Here is a 6,863-nt window from a genome sequence, read left to right on the forward strand (position 1 = left end):
GAGCCTCTAGATGAAAGTGAAAGAGAAGAGTGAAAAAGTTGGCTTAAAACTCAACATTCAGAAAACTAAGATCATGGCATCTGGTTCCATCACTTCATGACAAATAGATGGGGAAACAATAGGAACAGTGACAGACTTTATTTTTTGGGGCTCCAAAATCACTGCAGATGGTGATTGTAGCCATAATATTAAAAGATGCTTGCTCCTTGGAAGAAAAGTTATGACCAACCTAGACAGCATATTAAAAAGCAGAGACATTACTTTGCCAACAAAGGTCCATCTAGTCAAAGCTCTGGTTTTTCCAGTAGTCATGTATGGATGTGAGAGTTGGACTGTGAAGAAAGCTGAGTGCTGAAAAATTGATGCATTTGAACCATTGGACTATAAGAAGATCCAACCAGTCCATCCTAAAGGAAATCAGTCCTGAATATGCATTGGAAGGACTGATGCTGAAGCTGAAACTCCAATACTTTGGCCACCTGATATGAAGAACCGACTCATTGCAAAAGACCCTGATGCTGGGAAAGATTGAAGGTGGGAGAAGAAGGGGATGACAGAGGATGAGATGGTTGGATGGCATCACCAATGTGATGGACATGAGTTTGAGCAAGCTCCAGGAGTTGGTGATGGACAGGGAAGCCTGGCATGCTGCAGTCTGTGGGATCGAAAAGAGTCGGACATGACTGAGCGACTGAATTGAACTGAACTGACGATTGCTACTGCAATGATCCCACTGGAATTTATAGTCATGGCATGAGTGCTGGTAATTCCCATTATCTTAGTCCATTTGGGCTGCTATAACAAAAATACCACAATCTAGGTGGCTTGTGTGGTTTAGTTGCAAAGTCACGTCTGACTCTTTGGGACTCTTGTAGCCCACCAGGCTCCTCTATCCATGGGATTTCCCAGACGAGAATACAGGAGTGGATTGCCATTTCCTTCACCAGGGGATCTTCCCGACCCAGGGATCAAACTCGTGTCTACTGCATTGCAAAAGGATTCTTTACCATGGCTTATAGACATCAGAAATGTATTTCTCATATTTCTTACAGTTTTAGACACTGGGAGGTCCAGGATCAAGGCACTGACAGATTTGGTGTCTGGTAAGTGCCCACTTCCTCACAGATGATTATCTTTTTGCTGCGTCTTTACATAGTAGAGGGGGCTTCCCAGGTGGCTCAGTGGTAAAGAATCCACATGCCAATGCAGGAGATGCAGGAGACTCGGGTTCAATTCCTGGGCTAGGAAGATCCCTTGGAGGAGGAAATGGCAACCCACTGACTCTAGTATTCTTGCCAGGATAATCCCATGAACTGAGGAGCCTGGTGTGCTAAGGTCCATGAGGTCACAAAGAGTAGGACACAACTGAGCACGTATGCATGCACATTGTTGAGGGGTTGAGAGAGGTCTGTGGGGGTCTCTTTTATAAGCATATTAATCCCAGTCACGAGGGCTCCATCCTCATGATCTAAGCACCTCCCAAAGGCCCCAACTCCTAACACCATCACATTAGGTATTAAGTTTCAATGGTAAGAATTTTGAGGAGGACACAAATATTCAATCTACAGCACCCATTAAGAGACCATGTACTAAACAATTAAAATTATATTCCAGACCTTAGAGTCTAGCCCAGTCTAAGGGGTTCCAGGGATCTGAGCTGGTCCTTCAGGGTCATGTACCAGTCCTTCAGCAGGTCATTTAGTCTGACAGAAAAGGAATCTCCACAGAGATTAAAACTGGCCTTCAGGAAATACATGAAGTTCTAGAGCAGCATGGTCTGATAGAAATATAATACAGGCCTAAATCTGATACACAAGCATAATATGAAATTTCTTAAAAGCCACATTTCAGTATAGCAAAGGGACTCAACTCAGTGCTCTGTGGTGACCTAAATAGGAAGGAAATCTAAAAAAGAGGGGATGTATGAATACATATAATTGATTCACTTAACTGTACAGTAGAAGCTAATACAACATCGTAAAGCAACTATACGCAGATAAAAATTAATTAAAAAAAAGAAATCCTGGGCCTCACCCTTGCCCTCCGTCCCTGCGCCTGTACCACGGAGGCTGTCCCCCCGACCAACCCGGCGCGCAACACATAGGCGACCCCTGCCCGTGCCCCGGCAGGCCCCGCCTTTCCAAATTTAAAGGGGGCGCAGCATTCACGCGTCCCACCCCAGGTGCCCTCTCAAGTCTCCCCGCCCGAGCTGCCCAGCCGCTGAGGAACATGGCGAAGGTGGGGCAGGTCCTGAGCCTCGAGCCGCAGCACGAGCTCAAATTCCGAGGTCCCTTCACCGATGCTGTCACCACCAACCTGAAGCTTGGCAACCCGACAGATCGAAATGTGTGTTTTAAAGTGAAGACCACGGCACCACGTAGGTACTGCGTGAGGCCCAACAGCGGGGTCATTGATGCAGGGGCCTCGATTAACGTATCTGTGATGTTACAGCCTTTCGATTATGATCCCAATGAGAAAAGTAAACACATGTTTATGGTTCAGTCTATGTTTGCTCCAATTGACACTTCTGATATGGAAGCAGTATGGAAGGAGGCAAAACCGGAAGACCTTATGGATTCAAAACTTAGATGTGTGTTTGAATTGCCAGCAGAAAATGATAAACCACATGATGTAGAAATAAAATTATACCCACAACTGCATCAAAGACAGAAACACCAAAGGTGTCTAAAGCTCTGAGTCCCTCCTTGGATGACACTGAAGTTGAGAAGGTGATGGAAGACCGTAAGAGGCTGCAGAGCGAAGTCCAGAGGCTGTGGGAGGAGGACAAGCAGTTCAAGGAGGAAGACGGACTTCGGATGAGGAAGACAGTGCAGAGCCACAGTCCCCGCTCCCGCGTCAGCCACGGCTGGGAAGGAGGAGGGCCTGAGAACCCGGCTGCTGGAGCTCGGCGTCCTCTTCTTCATCGCTGGCGTGATCATAGGGAAGACCGTCTTGTAGAGGCAGCATGCGAGACGGGGATTGGATTGATGGGTCCGCCATAGTGTGGGATTTAAATTTATCATAACCATGTGTAAAGAGGAATTAATGTATGATGACATCTCACAGGTCTTGCCTTTAAATTACCCCTCCCCACTTGTGTGCACCCGCGTGCACACATGCACACACACACACACAAATAGAACATAATATAACAATCTTTTAGAAAGTTTAAAACGCATAGTAAATGATTGGGGCAAAGAGTGAACCTTATTAATGACAAGGGAAACCATGATTAAATGGTAATGGCATCTTGTAAATGTCATTTTAAGCGTCAGTTGCCTGGAAAATCCCATGGATGGAGGAGCCTGGTAGGCTGCAGTCCATGGGGTCGCTGAGAGTCAGACAGGACTGAGCGACTTCACTTTCACTTTTCACTTTCATGCATTGGAGAAGGAAATGGCAACCCACTCCAGTGTTCTTTCCTGGAGAATCCCAGGGACGGGGGAGCCTGGTGGGCTGCTGTCTAAGGGGTCCCACAGAGTCAGACACGACTGAAGCAACTTAGCAGCAGCCTTGGTCCACGTTGCTGGATTTCCTCTCTGCAAACATAACACTCTTCCCTGTCTGTTGGTGCTGGCCTCTGGGAAGCTGGAGCCCACCCTGTCGATGTCCTTCCCCGAGCCACTCACTCAGTGCAGGCAGCCTCTCCATGCTCATCCCGGCCATCAGTTCCTGGGGACTGATGAACAGGGCCTGAAGGCACCAAGAATGGTGCTGTGGCAGCATCGGCTGTGCTCATCAGCAGTGGGGAGTGTGTGTCGCTGATTGACGCAACGTTCTGGAAGTCAAAGTCATTGAATGCTGTTCTCTTCAAGGGACCAAGCTAGATAACTATTGGTTCATGTAGTGAGATTGAATTCAGAGATGAATTCAGAGATTGAATTCAGAGATGTTTAATGCATATTTAACTTACATAGTGTGTTTCATCTCATGTCTTCTGTCACAAGATTATAATTAATTCTGTGGCCTAAACCCCACCTGTGCTACTTAACACCGTGGAGTGAAGCTGGCGTTGCTGCCGAAGGTTCCGGGCTCTGTGAGCGCGCACACACACACACTCACACACACACACAGAGGTGTGCTCGTGGGAACGTTGGAGAACAACTACCAGGAAATATCGTCTGCGTAGATAGGTAATAGGCACCATGGGGAGAGGACTCTTAGTAGTGGCAGTCAGCTTGAGGTCACTGTCTAGGGGAAAGAATAGCATGTCCCTGTGCTGTCTGTCTTTCTCTGCTCCTCACCACCACCCACACTTCAGCACCCATGCCCCAGTTCAGTCCTGACCTTCCCAGGCAGCCCTGACTTGGAATCAGGGCGAGAGAGGCAGGCAGCAGAGGGGCCGGGGAGAGGGAACCAGCTAGGTGGGGCCGGGGCATGGGGGGTGGTGCGGGAGGGGGTTCGAGAGGAACTTTGGATGAGCCGTCAAGTAGTGATGGAGAGCTTGACTGTGAATTAATTTTATGCCATAAAAGACCAATCCAATTCTGTTTGACTATGTAGCATCTTTAAAAGAAAAAATAAAATAAAGCCCCCAAGTTAAAAAGAAAGAAAGAAAGAAATCCTGATGTAAACTCTAAAGAGCCTCTCAAATGCAATCTCAAGGAGGTTTTAAAGAAGCCCACATTTAAAAAGTCAAAAGAAATAGGTGAAATTAACTACAATAATCTATTTCATTTCACCCAATATATGCCACATATCATCATTTCAACATGTAATCAATATAAAGTTATTAATGAAATATTTATATTTCATGTTTATACTATATATTCACAATCTGGAGATATTTTAAACTGACAGCACATCTTGGTTTGGACTAACCATATTTCAGAGACAGGGAAGCATTTTCTCTTTGACAAATTATATTCTGATGCCCAACACGTTGTCAGGCTCTCCCCACCCAGCTGAGGATGCGTGGGGCTCTGCGTTCCCTGGCAGACTGGAGGGCACCAGCCTTCCCCATCCATCAGCAGCAGAACAACACACAGGTCCTTTGGAAGGCGGCATTCCAGCTCAGTGCATATTTCAGGGCTGCTGTTGAGATGGTAATCGGAGTTCTTGTCCACAGAGTGGAAGAACAGAATCCACAAACAGGCAGACACTCATGGTAGCAAGCGAATAGGATTTATTAAAGAGGAAGAAAGTACAAAGCTCCCAGCATAGACACTGAGAGGGGGTAAAGAGTCCCCTGGACTAGCCATATTTCAAGGTCCAATAGCCATGCCTGCCTACCTTTGTTATTGTTCAGTCACTCAGTCCTGTCCAGTGCTTTGCCAGGCCTCCTGGTCCTTCACTATCTCCTGGAGTTTGTGCAGACTCATGTCCATGGAGTCCATGGGGTCGCAAAGAGTCGGACACAACTGAGCATGTGTGCACTGCAGCTGACCCATTGACTGGGTCTTCAGGCACTGTTCACAGTAGCAATGCAGTTCCTGGCACGTCTCTTCTGGGTAGAGTCAGACTATTTTTTGTGCTCCCTGAAGCAAGATTTTGTGTACCGACAGCAGACTTTGCTGGTGGTCTTTCTTAAGCTCCTTCAAGCAAAGATCGCCTCCTCTAGGACTTCACAGACACACTCACTAGCAGTTCCCTTTAAGGGAACCCACCAAAAATATTCTCTAGGATTGAGAGAAAGCCATCCTTGTGGGTTAGAACATCTCCAATGGGAGTTGGATTTTGGCAAGTCATGAGATGAGCTAAAGTGATTTCAGTGAAGCAGCAGTAGCGAAATCAAACATAATTCAATGATAGAAAAACAAGAGACAGATGAGTGTGGCATGTGAGAAAGAGCTTGTTTGTTATTTTGGAAATAACATCTGGCTTAGGTTCCAAGGGCTCTCATAGACACAGTAGATTTTGTTGCTCCATAAACTTTGGAGCAAAATATTTTATTCTGGGTCCCATGCACCTTTAGAGAGGTTCAGAGATGGGTTTCTGGGGACCTCAGATCCCTTGAAATTATAAGCAAAATGCTGTATTTCCATGTTGGGAGAGACAGATACAGGAACACATTAACTACAGAAGACAGAGAATCATGTTTTACGGGATTTGGAGTCATCAAGTAGAAAGTCAGAGAAAGAACTGTCACTTAATCGAAGCCAGGAGGAAGCTTGGGGCTTCTGAATGAATCCTGTCACTTTCCAGCACAGAGAATCAAATTATTTGGCCAAGCAGGGATTTTTCACCAGGTACTTATTGCCTGAAATACAGAAATACAAGATTTAGGGACTCTAGATGGCCCAAAAACTTAGGAGAAATAAGGTACCCTGAACCACGTCAAGTGGGCCTTAGGAAGCATCACTACAAACAAAGCTAGTGGAGATGATGGAATTCCAGTTGAGTTATTTCAAACCCTAAAAGATGATGCTGTGAAAGTGCTGCACTCAATATGCCAGCAAATTTGGAAAACTCAGCAGTGGCCACAGGACTGGAAAAGGTCAGTTTTCATTCCAATCCCAAAGAAAGGCAATGCCAAAGAATGCTCAAACTACCACACAATTGCACTCATCTCACACACTAGTAAAGTAATGCTTAAAATTCTCCAAGCTGGGCTTCAGCAATACATGAACCATGAACTTCCAGATGTTCAAGCTGGTTTTAGAAAAGGCAGAGGAACCAGAGATCAAATTGCCAACATCTGCTTGATCATCAAAAAGCAAGAGAGTTCCAGAAAAACAACTATTTCTGCTTTATTGACTATGCCAAAGGCTTTGGCTGTGTGGATCACAATAAACTGTGGAAAATTCTGAAAGAGATGGGAATACCAGACCACCTGACCTGCCTCTTGAGAAACCTATATGCAGGTCAGGAAGCAACAGTTAGAACTGGACATGGAACAAAAGACTGGTTCCAAATAGGAAAAG

At 45.9% G+C, this 6,863-nt stretch overlaps 1 protein-coding gene and 1 pseudogene across 4 annotated transcripts in view; both read left to right on the plus strand.

Moving 5' to 3' along the window:
• The window catches only part of LOC104991105 (cytidine monophosphate-N-acetylneuraminic acid hydroxylase), a 295,241-nt gene that overhangs the window by 156,983 nt on the left and 131,395 nt on the right, over positions 1-6,863 (plus strand). The gene's annotated exons all lie outside the window — the stretch shown is intronic.
• Positions 2,002-3,232, plus strand: LOC104991106 (annotated as a pseudogene). The gene has a single exon (XR_825570.1). The product of XR_825570.1 is annotated as a vesicle-associated membrane protein-associated protein B-like (transcript).

The sequence above is a fragment of the Bison bison genome, unplaced genomic scaffold, assembly GCF_000754665.1.
Source record: "Bison bison bison isolate TAMUID 2011002044 unplaced genomic scaffold, Bison_UMD1.0 scf7180017864182, whole genome shotgun sequence".
Taxonomy (NCBI): Eukaryota; Metazoa; Chordata; class Mammalia; order Artiodactyla; family Bovidae; genus Bison; species Bison bison.